Source organism: Scaptodrosophila lebanonensis, unplaced genomic scaffold (genome assembly GCF_003285725.1).
Source record: "Scaptodrosophila lebanonensis strain 11010-0011.00,11010-0021.00 unplaced genomic scaffold, SlebRS2 tig00000001-arrow-pilon, whole genome shotgun sequence".
In the NCBI taxonomy this organism is placed as follows: Eukaryota; Metazoa; Arthropoda; class Insecta; order Diptera; family Drosophilidae; genus Scaptodrosophila; species Scaptodrosophila lebanonensis.
This window is the reverse complement of record NW_022060529.1, coordinates 24252260-24267986: the sequence shown is the minus strand read 5'-3', so window position 1 is coordinate 24267986 and position 15727 is coordinate 24252260. Positions and strand designations below refer to the sequence as shown.

Below are 15727 nucleotides of genomic sequence, written 5' to 3'. Positions count from 1 at the left end.
TGCTGGTGGACGCGCCAACCCCTGGCTGGGGCTTAACTTAGGAAGTTGTGGCGCATAAAACACTGTTCAAGTGCGACGCAACGCTTAACACAAATTAGACGCACTTAATTACAGCGCAAACAGTCGAAGCCCAGTCGTACTGCTCATAAAACATGCGACGGAACCGCAAAAAAATGTACCAAGCGCCTTCTTTATGACAGCAACAGCCACAGCTTCGGAATAGCATCAAGGAGATACTTATACTTGTAGTACAGCTATAGTATGAGCGGGAGGATGACTGCTTGGTGTTGGGCAGCAGGCAACTTTCAATTTTGGCCCAAAAAGTTGCGGCTTAAAACTCAATTAAACGAAATGCCAAAATTTAATTACATTTCATTCCGTTTATAAAGAAAACGTAAACAAACAAAAGTGCGCCCGGCTGCTCAACAAAAGTTTATATAAAACTAATTTTGTTTAAGTGAAGCAATTAACTGAATTTTTGGGTTGAATCGCCAGAAAACTACTCGTTTGATATAAATGTGGTTGTGTAAATGGCCTTCTATTTCATTTATACGAGTATAGCACGAGTATGTGGTTTCATGAAAGTGTAATTGAATGGATTTGACGGTGGATGTGGGACGTGCTTGGTTAATAAATAACAGAAAACGCTGTTTCATGTGCTCGAAAAGAAATTATATTTAATCGAATATTATTTCATGTATATTTGAAAAAATTATATTTTAGCCGAATGAATACATAATGGATAGTAATAAGTAGGTATGCTAATGCAGCGTTCATATTAATTTGCGGCTATTGACAGAACAACCCCAAATATTAATTGTGGCTGACGAGCAATCAGATATATCGTAAAAATATGCGGGAGTATTTTAATCGTTTAATGCATTCTATCCACTGGACACTTCCACTGCAATGAGCTTCGACTGCTGAACTAACTCATAAACTGCAAGACAGAGCTATGAACTCTGCTCTATATCGCCCGCTTACATATGTACTTGTATATGTACACTAAAAATGAATAAAGAAAAAGTAAAATACTTATATACTTCATTAACCGACTCCAAAAAAGGAGGAGGTTATCAATTCGTCTGTATTTTTTTTAATTGTAATGTTCACCTAATTCTGTTTTTACACGGTAGACTGGATCCAGAAACAGCCGTGTATAAAAATACATTGATCATATGCAAAAATACGTAATTTGTCTCTTATCTCTAAAGAAATATGGATGCACTTTTTCATTTTGAATCCGTGTTATATCAAAATCGTATAAAAGTTTAAGATTATGGAATAAATGTTTCTAAAACGCACGAAATGTATAAATTACATTGTGATTCATATATTTATAAATTTCATTTTAAATATCTAGCTATTTTCGATTCCGAAAAATTAAAAATTAAATAAAATTAATGCGACTAAAAGCCTTAATTTTAAAAATTATTAATTTATGGAATAAATATTTGAAAAATGAATGTAATGCATAAAATAAGGTGATGCAAAATAATGGCAATTATATCAACAAACATTGCCTTCAGCTTCCTGCCGGAGCAGCTAAATTACTCCACTTCTCTGTCCACTTATATAAACTATACGCAGCGAGAAATCGGTGACGATCTTCAAAGATAATTTACAGAAATCAGTCTATCCCAAATGGCCGACATTAAGTCAATTATTGGTGAAGGGTATATTAAGTTTGAGGAATAGGCAGTCATTAGCATTTTTGACCCCATAAGTACCAGCACACTTTTATTAAACTTAATATATAGAATCTCCTAATCTCGAAGCAACACGAGCCTTTTTTAACTTTTTGTTTAAATTGGTTAATCATCAAAAATTATTACATATAATTTGTTGACTCTGGATATATCTATATTAATGCAATCCTGATTGCCTATTGCTCCTGAGCACATTTATTAAGATTATGTGCAAAAAGTTGTTTAAGTTGTCTTACTTAACTGCATTATACTAAATATAACTATGTGAGTAATAGGAACCAACAGCGCCTTGTGTAACTTGAACTCGGAGTAATTTTAATAAATTGTATTATATTTTGTTAATCTGAAGGCCGGCTACGATTCATTTATTTATTCACCTTAGTAATCGACCATTCAGATTGCAGCTGCCGCTCTGATCTCACTTGCAACAAATTCCGCAAACAAATGTACACAAATGTTTTCGGCATTTTTGTAAATCAATATAGCTGGCATTGCAATATACGAGAATATATGGAATTTATAACATTAATATGATAAGACAAGCGCAAAATCTGACTCACCCACTCTCCTTTTGTTCGAGTACTGTTTTCCATCCACTCTAATAGCCCAATCGTTGGGCTGAACAGCAGCTTATTCGACACACGCGCAGCTTATTTCGAATACACTGCCTTTTGGCGAATCCGGAGCCCCAACCCTTTGCCGCCACCCCCACCCCCACTACCATCCAGCACAGCAACTTCGATTTTCGTTGCGTGCTATATCCCTATGCCTCTTCCGACCACCCACAGCCATTACCAGCGTTTTATCTTTCAAACAATACACTCATTAGTGCTGCGCACTGCCAAAGGCCAAGCCCGCGACTGTATTGCCTAAGCCGACAGCGCTTCTGTAGCTTCGAAAGTTTTCTTAATTTCAGCGGCGCAGCATACATAAAATAATATTTTGTTTCTAGGAACTTTGCCGCCAATTAAGACGTAAGTGCCTGGTCTACTGGGCCCGGCTGCTGTGACGGCAGTGCCTTAATGCCAAATGGCCAATATAAACTGGCAAAGACCGGGCTCATGGCGCCTTATTCGATATGGCATCAAATGAAGACATTCATTTTAATTATTTAGCATAAGCTGCCAGCCGAAGATATTTCAGTTTCAATAATGAAAGCAAGTGTAGCTCGAGTCCAAAATTGACCAAAAATTACAAGTGAGCCAAACCCCAAGGTAACCACGGGAAAATGAAACTTTTGCCAATTCTTAAGCTTCGTTGGATGCCTTTCATTTCAACGGCTCACTAGAAGTAGTCGAACGAACAGAAACAGCTGACGAACTCAAATTGTAACTAAGTGCACTCGAACTGCGCTTCCTAAGTAGTGCAAAGTAGCGCAAAATGAATATTCAAAGCAGTTGGCAGACAATCCAAGTTCGTTGCCATTAAAATAGACTACAACTTCAGCAAACTTTGTCGAACTCGGCCGTCCAACCCAATCCTATTGCTTGTCAGTTTATTTGAGTTCTGCATTTCCTTTAAGCCGCCCAAGAGCAGCGCACAGTGGGTTTGCCGTCAACCAACGAAACCATTCGATTGAACTATAATTATTTTGTGCAATAATGACTGGAAAATACAATTCATTGTCATCAGAAGACATATACACCTAATTCTGTTTTACACGGTATTTATTTACACGGTTTTGATTTAACGCGGTTTGAAAATTAAAAATGTTATAGATGGTTACACGACTTTATTCCATTTAGCACGATTCATTTTCCATATGATCAATGTCTTTAGGAACCAATCTACCGCGTGAATTAGTTGTATATATATTTTTATACCCTGTACCCAAAGGGTACAAGGGTATATTAGTTTTGTGCGAGTGCACATGGAACACACAGAAGGAGGCTTGGTAGACCCCACAAAGTATATATATTCTTGATCAGCATGACAAGCCGAGTCGATATAGCCATGTCCGTCTGTCCGTCTGTCCGTCTGACCGTCTGTCCGTCTGTCTGTCCGTCTGTCTGTCCGTCTGTCTGTCTGTATGAACGCAAGGATCTCCGAAAGTATAAGAGCTAGAATAACCAAACTTGGTATACAGATTCTCCTGAGACCGAGAAAGGACGAGTTTGTTCATTTTTTCTGATCCACCCCCCCACTCCCCCCCTATTCAAGATTTTCTATAACTCCCGTAATTCTTGGAATTTTGAACTAAAATTTGGTAGTCACATTAGGTTAGTAATTATATATCCGTATACCAAGTTTCATTATGAAAGAATGATCAGAAAGAAAGTTATAGCCATATAACCAGGCCCAATGCACACATACATACATATGTACAAGTACTCAAACACGCATAAGGCACGATTCTGATGTAAATGTAAATGTATCTATGCATGCATGAAATATTTTATATTTAATTTAGTTAATTAATTAAATTAATTTAGTTAATTAATTAAATTAAATTAATTAATTAATTTAATTTAATTAATTTAATTACTTTTTTGTGGGGTGGTACAGGGTATTTAAGAGTTGAGCCTGCTCGACTTTAGCATTCCTTTCTTGTTTAATATACTAAATAAGTGTACAAAAAATAAATGCCAACAATTAGAATCTTAGAATCAAAGTCAGATAACTGGCTGCCTTATTTTGCGCCGTAGAAGATATTATTGGACTAATTGAAGTAGGGCAGAAGGCATAGCGACATGACACCGTCGGCATATCTCCACGCGGATATATAATGTTTGGAAACTATATAACTCCACAGTAGATTATCGCGAAATTACAGTTAGAATTGTTAGAATCTCTTTTTATAATTTAGCAATTGATTATTTAACAGCACACATTATAACTTATATTATCGGAAGAATTGATATCTTGCTATGTCCTTATACTCTCTTTTTTTGTGACTTGGTTGGGTTGAGTCAAAAATAAGCTGCTCGAATAAATAAGAACAAAAAACAAACTACAGTTAATTTCTACACTCCATGAATACAGGGCCTTTCCTTCATTATTTTCCGATATTTTATTTTTAATAACGTCGCAACATCTGCACTCCAAGTGAGCTATAAGTGTGCTCCATCTGGAATTTGGAAATTCTCCAAGTATTTTTTTTATTAAGTTCCCACGATTGTGCAAACCATTCCATAACAGGAATTTTGTGGGATCGGAGCCACTTCTTCGCTTTCTTTGAGGGGTCATTACTGTCGGGTTATTCTCGTGCTGAAAAATCCACCGTAAGGACAAAGTCCACTTTTATTGTTGTTTGGAAACGATATCGATACACGATATCTCCGCCAAAAAAATATACTAGGCGGAGATATGCCATCGGAACTATATCCCTATGCGAGGCACATCTCTCTCCCTTCCTCTTCAAACACAAAACTAACTAATTTTCAATTTTTAAGCCTCATGCTGACTTCAATTGCAACCGTATTTGGTGTTTATATGTGTTTATAGCTGCTAATGCAATGATCGGTACAACAAAATTCATTTTAGTTGAAGGACTTTTAGGAGGGACTGGTGGGTATTAGATATTCATTTCTTTCTTTTTTAGTTAGTCCCGTGTATTAGTTAGCACTAGACTAAGAACTATACATTTAGTGTAAATGTAACGGGTTACGTATATAATCCAGGCTAGATGGTGGGCATAGGTGAGAGCGCACGCGAAATTTTTCCGGCTCTGGCTCGTCGGCAAGTGGGGTGGTGATCTTGCTTCTCGCCTATGGTTTGCCTATACATATATATTTCTTTAAAAAAAAGATGCGTGCAGACAAGCGGAAAAGTTGCGGTAATACACACACAGGATAGTAAGAGGGAAAACAAACATAAAACGAAAATTGCGACCCTCAGGTGTTAATGAGGTGAACTGCGACCCTCATGTGTTAATGAGGTGAACTGCGACCCTCAGGTGTTAATGAGGTGAACTGCCCTCCCTACCATGGTCATTCCTTACCAAAAAAAATAAAGACTAACTATTAGAATGACCCCTATAATTTCCGGGAGACCTACAGGGGCGGCATGACTAGCATTGATCAAAAGAAGTTAAGTTAAAACATTATAAAATATAATTTATTCACAAAAAAAACGAACGTGGAAAAATAAGAAGTGCATGACAACCAATTATAAATAACAATTAAATAGGTATAATATAAATGAAATTAAATGTGTATGTATATGAATGCTTAAAATATATAGATAAAAGGTAATAAAAAAAATGAATATGAAAAATAAATAGAATTCAAAAATGATTTATAAAGGTATAACCAAAATGAAAAATATACATTCTTATGAATTATTAAATTAGAAAAAAACTTTCGGCATGGAAACAAAATGGCAGTAGAAAAATGATGCAAGAAAAAAGAATTGAATCAGTTAAGCTAAGTAATGAAACTATATGTTCTGAGTTTTGCCTCTTTAGTTGAGTTTTTTTTTTTTTGTTACGTGATTCGCAAAAAAATAATAACAAAAAAATAATTTGCAAAAAAAATAACTTACTTGGCGTTATCCATCGCTGAAAGTACTTTCCCGATGAGACCGCTGCTGAAAAGGAAAATCTTAGATGATGGGAATACAATCCAACCATCTGTGTGGACACAAAACAGAATTTCGTTTCTTTTTCTTTTGCTGTACTCAAAAAAAACTCACTCGAAAGAAAACACTCAACAAAACATACAAAAAAAACGGTACTCCTCTTCCTCTTCAATATTCGAAGATACGGCCTCTCTTCGGATTTCGAGAACCAAGATAAACTAATAATTAAAATTCGGCCATGTGTTTCCCTATGCCTTCACAAAGTAAAATTAATGACATCGAACAATGTAATATAAATGGTCTGAACCAAGATTAACAGTAAAAAAAAACTGTATAACTAAATAGAACTTTAAATATAAATATAATGAAAATTTAACCTATGGAGAAGTTGATTCTGGCTGGCCATTATATCGTTTTTTTCCAACAACCAAAAATTTAGCCACTACTGCCTTTTCCCTTTGCTCAGAGCCACACGTCTTAGCTGCACTCAACCTTTTTATTTAAACCAAACACAGCAATGAAGCCGACGCGGGTAAAATTTAGCAGCGCGGATACGACGGCGCTGGTAGCTGCTTCGCGTACGATAGAAGACTGAGTTGCACTCAGGTGGGTCGGACGATCGCCTGCGGTTGTTCTGCTGCGTCGAACTTAGGGTCCAAAACTTGAGTGATTTCGTCTTTTAGAATTTTAATGCTGCTGGCGGCTGCTGTTTATTGCATATGCCAATGCAATGGACTGCTCTTCGGTTTCAGAAACCCTCCAATACGATCAAGGGCTGGCATCCGGCGAAAATAGCTCAATATTATCACTGGCCTTTGTGTGGGCCTTTGTTTTATTTTTTTTTTATTTTTTTTTATTTTTATAAAACCAATCTGGATACGCTCTTTTTGGCGACTTTAAAATTTTTCTTCGACTCGGATATAAAAAAAACTTTGAACTGCAATTTGCACACGTCTGATCTCGGCCAAGTATCACCAGAAAAAGAAAGCATCTGACGCCTTGGACCAGGCGGGAACCTTTTTACAGAGGCGGTAGGTCAGCGAGGTGAAAGTAGCCATTTTCGGCGAAAGTGACACTTGCACCTGTTAAGCAAGGAGTTACCCTATTGACCTGCTTGCGCCTTTCCATCATACGACCAAGAGGTGGCGCTAAGAAAAATTACGATATTCGCCTATTAAACTGATTTAACAAAACAGTTGCTGCTGCAAGCGTTACAAATGCCCCCCACCAAAATCAGACTTGGTGGTTTTTTTAAAAAAAAACATCAAGGCTGATCACACCTAAGCTTGAAGCAGCTATTGCTTTAAGTCTTTTGCGTGATATTTGCCAACAAATCGACCCTGGAGATCCTCCAGCTCGTAATAGCAATTGCCAATTTTACGTCGAACACGGGCTTTGATATAGGCAGGTCCCAATTTTGAGTTATAGCCAGCTTGAAAATTACTCTGTCGAAAATTTCTCCGGTAAATTTCCTGACCTACCCTATACGAAACTGCTCTTGAGCGTAAATTGTAATTGCGCTCATTTTTCTCATTTTGTTTTCGCATTACCTCGCATGCTTTGCTTCGTATAAGTTCGAGAGAATCTTCCTTGCTATAAACAGCTGCTTTATCTTCTAGCAATTTTAAGTGTCTCAACAATTTGTAGGTTGAACCCGAATTTAAAAATTGTTGACCGAACACCCTATAATATGGAGTAGCACCAATTCCGGAATGAACTGCTGACCTTAAAGCACAACTTATACTGCTCAAATGCTCGTCCCAGTCTTTTTGATCTGGCCTTATATAAGAACGAATAGCAGCAATAATTGAGCGATTTACACGCTCGGACGCATTAGCCTGTGGCGAATATACAGCTGTCAATGTATGAACAACTTGATTGTCCCGAAGCAACTTTTGAAAAGCTTCAGCCTTAAATTGCGAACCATTGTCTGAAACAACTGTCTCTGGAACTCCAAATGTGTGGAAAAGCTCCTGTTGCATATATTTCACGACAACATCTGCAGTCAGTTTTTTCACTGATTTAAGAAAAACAAACTTGGTGTAGTGGTCCATAACAATAAAAATACCAATATTTCCACTACGAGAACGCGGGTACGGGCCTAAGAAATCAATATACAACCTTTGAAAGAATCTCTGTGATTCTGGGGACTTTCCAATTGGCGGACGCTGAACTGTATTTGGCGCTTTAGTCGTTTTACATGTTTCGCAAGAATTTATGTAACATTTCACATCGTTCACTAAGCCTGGCCAATAATAATACCTTCGTATCCTTTCCAAAGTTTTATGCACTCCACCGTGAGAAGCTAACGGGTGGTCATGTGCGTTTTTCAAAACCTCTGAAACTAATTCCTTAGGAATCCATAACTTCCAACCAAAAGAATCATGCAACTGGTCTCCCGTTGCATGGTCTGATCTACGGTACACAAAATTTTCAACCACTTTAACATCGGGTAATTTGTCTGCATTTGCCTTAACGCGTTCCATGAGCTCAGTATAGTCATCGGACTTAAAAAATTTAGATTCCAAGTCGACTAACAAACCATTACTGGCCTCTATCGCAGCTATTTCGTCATCGTGCACCCTAGACAAAGCATCTGGAACAATATTCAATCTACCGCTTCGATGTTCAATTTTAAATCTAAAACCTTGAAGTTTTAGTGCCCATCGAGCAAGACGAGAATGTAAGTCTTGTTGTGACATGAGCCACTTTAAGGACGCATGATCGGTTATCACCGTGAATTCGTGACCTTCAACATAAGCACGAAAACGCTTAATGCATACTAAAGCTGCTAAACATTCTTGCTCAGTTACAGTATAATTTTTTTGAGCCTTGTTAAGTTTTTTCGAAACAAAAGCTATGGGATATTCATCTCCATCTTCAGTCTTTTGAACCAAGACACCTCCGACTCCAGTTTTGCTAGCGTCACAGTGTATAAAAAAGGGCTTGCTGAAATCGGGACTGCGTAGCACTGGTGCTAAGCAAAGCAACTGCTTTAATTTTACAAATGCTTGTTCACCCTCTGGAGTCATAATGAATTTCTGTCTGGGCTTTAACAGATCTGTAAGTGGAGCAGATATTGCGGCAAAATTGCTAATAAACTTGCGGTACCATCCAACCATTCCCAAGAAACTCCTTAGAGCTTTGAGTGTACGAGGAATTGGAAAATCTGTCATTGCTGAAATTTTTTCTGGGTCTGTACGAATGACACCTTCACCTATAATATGTCCTAAATATTTAACCGAGCGCATGCAAAATTTGCTCTTTTCTACGTTTAGTGTTAAACCAGCAGATTTGATTCGCTCAGCAACTTGAGTCAAAACCTTTAAGTGCGACTCAAAACTATTCGACACAATTAACAAGTCGTCCAAATAAACAAATACCTCATTTCTGAGCGATGGTGGAATAACTTTATCCATTAGACGAGTCATTGTTGCGGCAGCATTGGTCAAACCAAATGGCATGACTTTATACTGGTAAAGCGGCCTACCCGGTATCGTAAATGCTGTTTTATCTCGCGACGAAACATCTAACGGAATTTGCCAGTAGGCATCTTTCAAATCTAGACTTGATATAAACATTGCTTTTGGCAAACGGCTTAAAATGCCATCAATTTGTGGAAGCGGATACGCGTCTTTTCGCGATACAGCATTGACTTTTCTGCTATCCAAACAAATACGAAATTTTCCTGGCTTTTGTACCAACACAACTGGCGAAGACCAAGCACTGTCTGACTCTTCTATAACTCCTTGCTCAAGCATGCGATCAATCTCAGCATATAGAAGTTTTTCTTGTGCCGGAGAAATAGGAAAATGACGCTGTTTAATTGGTTTTGCATCACCAACGTCAATTATGTGCGATATGAGTGAAGTCTTGCCAAGACCAGAAACTACAAATGAAGGAAATTTGTCAATTACTGCCTGAAGGCTTTCCTTTTGTAAACCCAATAAGTTGTGAGAATCTGATGACAGTTCGGAAATTTCTCTGTCCGGTGGCAAAAGATTGAACGTTGTCCAAAAATCGATTCCAAGGTACAGATCCTGACTTAAGGAAGGAATAATATGCAACTCTATATCTTTCGTCTCGTTTTTGTATTTTATTGCAGTTTTAAAACGACCTACAATTTCTTGTTTTTTTCCATCTGCGGTACAAGCTGAACTTATAATTCTTTTGAAATTGAATCTACTTCGTATTAATTGTTCTGCCAATCGACCACCTACACAACTAATAGCTGCTCCAGTGTCCATTAATCCAAGCACAATTCTATCCAGCATACGAACTTCAGCATACGGGCGCTTATCATTATTTTTATAGCGAATGGCATTTATTGTTTTTGCAGATTGCCAATACGCGCGCATGCGTTTTGCATTTCTAGAAACTGATTTTCTTCTACCTAAGTTTTTAAAATTAAATATATCTACAAAGTTTTTGTACTTTTGCGGCCAATGCAAAAGTGACAACGTAGAACTAGCTGTACTTGTGTTTTCATCGGTAATTATTCGGCATTCGTTAATTTGCTGCTCTGAACACACGGGTGCTGCCGAGCCGGTGCGTTCGACCTCGAGTTTTTTGAGCATTTGGTGCAAGTTGGTTTATATGTATTCTTAGCACCACAACCATAACAAAAAACTCTACGCTTAGCTTCACAATCTTGATATCGATGCCCCTCTTTACGACAATTCCAACAAACTAGAGCCATTGCGCCAATTTCGCCTTCGCTCTCCATGTCAGAAAATTCTGCGGCATCCTCAGTTTCACTATCCTCAACCAGCTCAGAAACTTGCTTTCTAAAAGGAACTGTTTTTTGATAGCTATAATCTCGCTTTACGTCTTTTAAAAACGCTTCGCGACGGCGACAAATTTCACGCAGGCGGCTAACCGAATTTATTTGAATGTTTAGTAATTCGTGCCTTATTTCGGGCCTTAAGTTTCGACGTAGTGTTTCGACAACAATCTCTTCAGGCATAGGACTTTCTAAACTATCCATTAGCTGAACTATTGCGTCATAAAATGAATCGAAATTTTCTTTTTCCCGCTGCTTTCGATCCCTGATAGCCTCTCGAATGTCTACATCTGTACGCGAATCTCGATATTGTTTTCGAAGTGCGTTACAAAGTAAGTCCCACCTTGCCAAAGGAGTAGTTCGATGGAACCGCCAATAAAATTCTCGTGCCTTTCCTTCAAAAAGCAAACTGGCATTAGAACAAAGAAGTGCAAAATTTCCCTCTAGAGTTTGGTGTGTCATTGCCTCAGCTCTATATATAAAATTATCGACACTAATGCCCTCCGGATTTCCATTGAAGCGTAACTTCCAACTATTCAGAATATGACCAACTTTATCTGGACGATACGTTAAATCGCTGTGCGAAGTTGGTGTTCCAGTAGGAAATACCACAGACATTGACTCGCGCTGACTGCGTTGCGCCTCTTGCTCATTATTATTTCTACGAGTATTTTGAGCCTGGTTTTGGGTCTGAGCCACTAAAGAACTCATCTGTTCTGCTATGTTGGTCCGTATCGACTGAGCTATTTGAGCTGACAATTGGCTAAAAAGGTCATTTTGCATGGCTCGAACTGCCTGAGCCACTATAGGAACGATAGAATTTTCTTGGGAATTCGTGCTATTCCGTTGTTCTGCTGATCTACTAGTACCCGGTATGTCGTCTTGAGTTGCATACGTTTCGTGTAATCTGACTTGTTGCCTGGTATTCTGCGCTATTGTGTCTGGTTGGCTTTTGAAACAAACAGCTACACAGAATGGGCAAGTATTTGATGTGCGTGCATGAGCCATAATGCACTTTTTATGAAATTCATGGCCACAAGTAGTCGTGTAGCCAGTCGTTGCTGCTATGCTCTTTTTACATATATGACACTGTGTTGTAGATTGGGCATTTGTGCCTGCCTCCTCATCCGAATGATCGACACCCATGATAAACAACAGAACTTATTAAGAGCAAAAAAAAATAACAGAAATACAAAACAGCTGATCTAAGCAATTTCAAGGGCAAGGTCAATAACCCTTGGAGCCGCTATTCGCTAATCTCTTCAACTGCTCTCTGCATGCGAACGAAACTGCAAACACAACCTGAGCGAAATGAGTGTAATTCTAAACAAATAATAATTATGCTAAGACCTAAAGTAAAACGTGTAAACAATAAAAACTATTGCGGTACTTGTAAATCAACAAATAAATATCAAGAAGAACAAAAAGCATAAACATAAATTGATCTTTTGCTTAGTCAATGCTCCCTGCATGAATCCCTTATCAGCAAATTAGCAGATTTGTTTACGTTTGCGTCGAAAAGAAAAAGTAAAATATTACGTTTGATGCTGGCGGCGACAAGTCATTACAATCGTCCACAGCTGATCCAATAGAATCAATTGCGGTAGACCTGTCCGTTTTTTTTCTTTCTTATTTTTCGCGCAACAACAACAACATGAGTAAGCTGTGGCCAAATGGTGATAACATTTATCAACTCAATTTGTCATCCAAAGCAACTTACATATTGAAATATTTTTTTTTTTTTTTTAAAGGAAAAGATTTGGTTTTTGATTTATTAAATAATTTAAATGTGGTCAGAGGAATTCTTATAAAAGAAAATCACACTGCAAAATCCTATGCATTTAAACTACAAATAAAGTTTACCTATAGATTTGTTTTGAGTCTTTTCTTTCGCCTTTCAGCCGTGGTCAGTTGATTCGTTACTAATAACAAAGTCATCTGCATATCCTATGCGTCTTGAATAGCAAAATTAAAACTCAAAGGAAATTTGTTCAAATAGAAAAGCTTTCTGAATTACTTTCTCCTACTTTCAGCCGTGGTCAGGTATTCAACTACTGAAAATTTAAATACCTGCATATCCTATGCGTCTAAATGAGGGATCAAATAACTCATAGGAAGAATAAATTTTAGCGGCAACACCAACCGTGGTTGAAAAGACAGAAGATAGGTAGCTGAACTACAAAGTGTCTCCAACCCAATGTTACTGCTATAATTTAGGAAAATTGAAAATGAAAATAAAGAAAAGAACATTGTGTGTGTGTGAGCCTCTATGAGATTATGGGCTTCTTTATCTGAATGTGAGTTCTAGAGAAAGTTATTATAAAGGTCTAGATAAAGTATGCCCCACGTTGGGCGCCATTTTAAATAATATTATTGTATATTATAATTCATAACTGTAACGGGTTACGTATATAATCCAGGCTAGATGGTGGGCATAGGTGAGAGCGCACGCGAAATTTTTCCGGCTCTGGCTCGTCGGCAAGTGGGGTGGTGATCTTGCTTCTCGCCTATGGTTTGCCTATACATATATATTTCTTTAAAAAAAAGATGCGTGCAGACAAGCGGAAAAGTTGCGGTAATACACACACAGGATAGTAAGAGGGAAAACAAACATAAAACGAAAATTGCGACCCTCAGGTGTTAATGAGGTGAACTGCGACCCTCATGTGTTAATGAGGTGAACTGCGACCCTCAGGTGTTAATGAGGTGAACTGCCCTCCCTACCATGGTCATTCCTTACCAAAAAAAATAAAGACTAACTATTAGAATGACCCCTATAATTTCCGGGAGACCTACAGGGGCGGCATGACTAGCATTGATCAAAAGAAGTTAAGTTAAAACATTATAAAATATAATTTATTCACAAAAAAAACGAACGTGGAAAAATAAGAAGTGCATGACAACCAATTATAAATAACAATTAAATAGGTATAATATAAATGAAATTAAATGTGTATGTATATGAATGCTTAAAATATATAGATAAAAGGTAATAAAAAAAATGAATATGAAAAATAAATAGAATTCAAAAATGATTTATAAAGGTATAACCAAAATGAAAAATATACATTCTTATGAATTATTAAATTAGAAAAAAACTTTCGGCATGGAAACAAAATGGCAGTAGAAAAATGATGCAAGAAAAAAGAATTGAATCAGTTAAGCTAAGTAATGAAACTATATGTTCTGAGTTTTGCCTCTTTAGTTGAGTTTTTTTTTTTTTGTTACGTGATTCGCAAAAAAATAATAACAAAAAAATAATTTGCAAAAAAAATAACTTACTTGGCGTTATCCATCGCTGAAAGTACTTTCCCGATGAGACCGCTGCTGAAAAGGAAAATCTTAGATGATGGGAATACAATCCAACCATCTGTGTGGACACAAAACAGAATTTCGTTTCTTTTTCTTTTGCTGTACTCAAAAAAAACTCACTCGAAAGAAAACACTCAACAAAACATACAAAAAAAACGGTACTCCTCTTCCTCTTCAATATTCGAAGATACGGCCTCTCTTCGGATTTCGAGAACCAAGATAAACTAATAATTAAAATTCGGCCATGTGTTTCCCTATGCCTTCACAAAGTAAAATTAATGACATCGAACAATGTAATATAAATGGTCTGAACCAAGATTAACAGTAAAAAAAAACTGTATAACTAAATAGAACTTTAAATATAAATATAATGAAAATTTAACCTATGGAGAAGTTGATTCTGGCTGGCCATTATATCGTTTTTTTCCAACAACCAAAAATTTAGCCACTACTGCCTTTTCCCTTTGCTCAGAGCCACACGTCTTAGCTGCACTCAACCTTTTTATTTAAACCAAACACAGCAATGAAGCCGACGCGGGTAAAATTTAGCAGCGCGGATACGACGGCGCTGGTAGCTGCTTCGCGTACGATAGAAGACTGAGTTGCACTCAGGTGGGTCGGACGATCGCCTGCGGTTGTTCTGCTGCGTCGAACTTAGGGTCCAAAACTTGAGTGATTTCGTCTTTTAGAATTTTAATGCTGCTGGCGGCTGCTGTTTATTGCATATGCCAATGCAATGGACTGCTCTTCGGTTTCAGAAACCCTCCAATACGATCAAGGGCTGGCATCCGGCGAAAATAGCTCAATATTATCACTGGCCTTTGTGTGGGCCTTTGTTTTATTTTTTTTTTATTTTTTTTTATTTTTATAAAACCAATCTGGATACGCTCTTTTTGGCGACTTTAAAATTTTTCTTCGACTCGGATATAAAAAAAACTTTGAACTGCAATTTGCACACGTCTGATCTCGGCCAAGTATCACCAGAAAAAGAAAGCATCTGACGCCTTGGACCAGGCGGGAACCTTTTTACAGAGGCGGTAGGTCAGCGAGGTGAAAGTAGCCATTTTCGGCGAAAGTGACACTTGCACCTGTTAAGCAAGGAGTTACCCTATTGACCTGCTTGCGCCTTTCCATCATACGACCAAGAGGTGGCGCTAAGAAAAATTACGATATTCGCCTATTAAACTGATTTAACAAAACAGTTGCTGCTGCAAGCGTTACATAAACAAGACAGCATTAAGATAAAAGATGGAAAATGAAAAGCTAACATTTTTTGCGGGACTATCTTGCTTTTGAGAATATCTTAAAGTTTTTGTAACAACCAGAATAAGGCTTGATAGTCAACAAAAAGTATACATATGTATATATTTTTGAGCATCAGGATTGTTCAGGAAATTTAAAAATG

General features: G+C 37.5%; 2 protein-coding genes across 3 annotated transcripts in view; one reads left to right on the top strand and one right to left on the bottom strand.

The window, feature by feature from the left end:
• LOC115634360 (organic solute transporter alpha-like protein) overlaps window positions 1-13924 on the bottom strand; it is a 28280-nt gene extending 14356 nt beyond the window's left edge. For both annotated transcript variants that reach the window (XR_003996434.1, XR_003996435.1), the window contains exon 1: window positions 6605-13924. The gene's annotated coding sequence lies outside the window, so the exon portion shown is untranslated. The remainder of the gene's footprint in view (window positions 1-6604) is intronic.
• The window catches only part of LOC115634363, a 52397-nt gene that overhangs the window by 378 nt on the left and 36292 nt on the right, over window positions 1-15727 (top strand). The gene's annotated exons all lie outside the window — the stretch shown is intronic.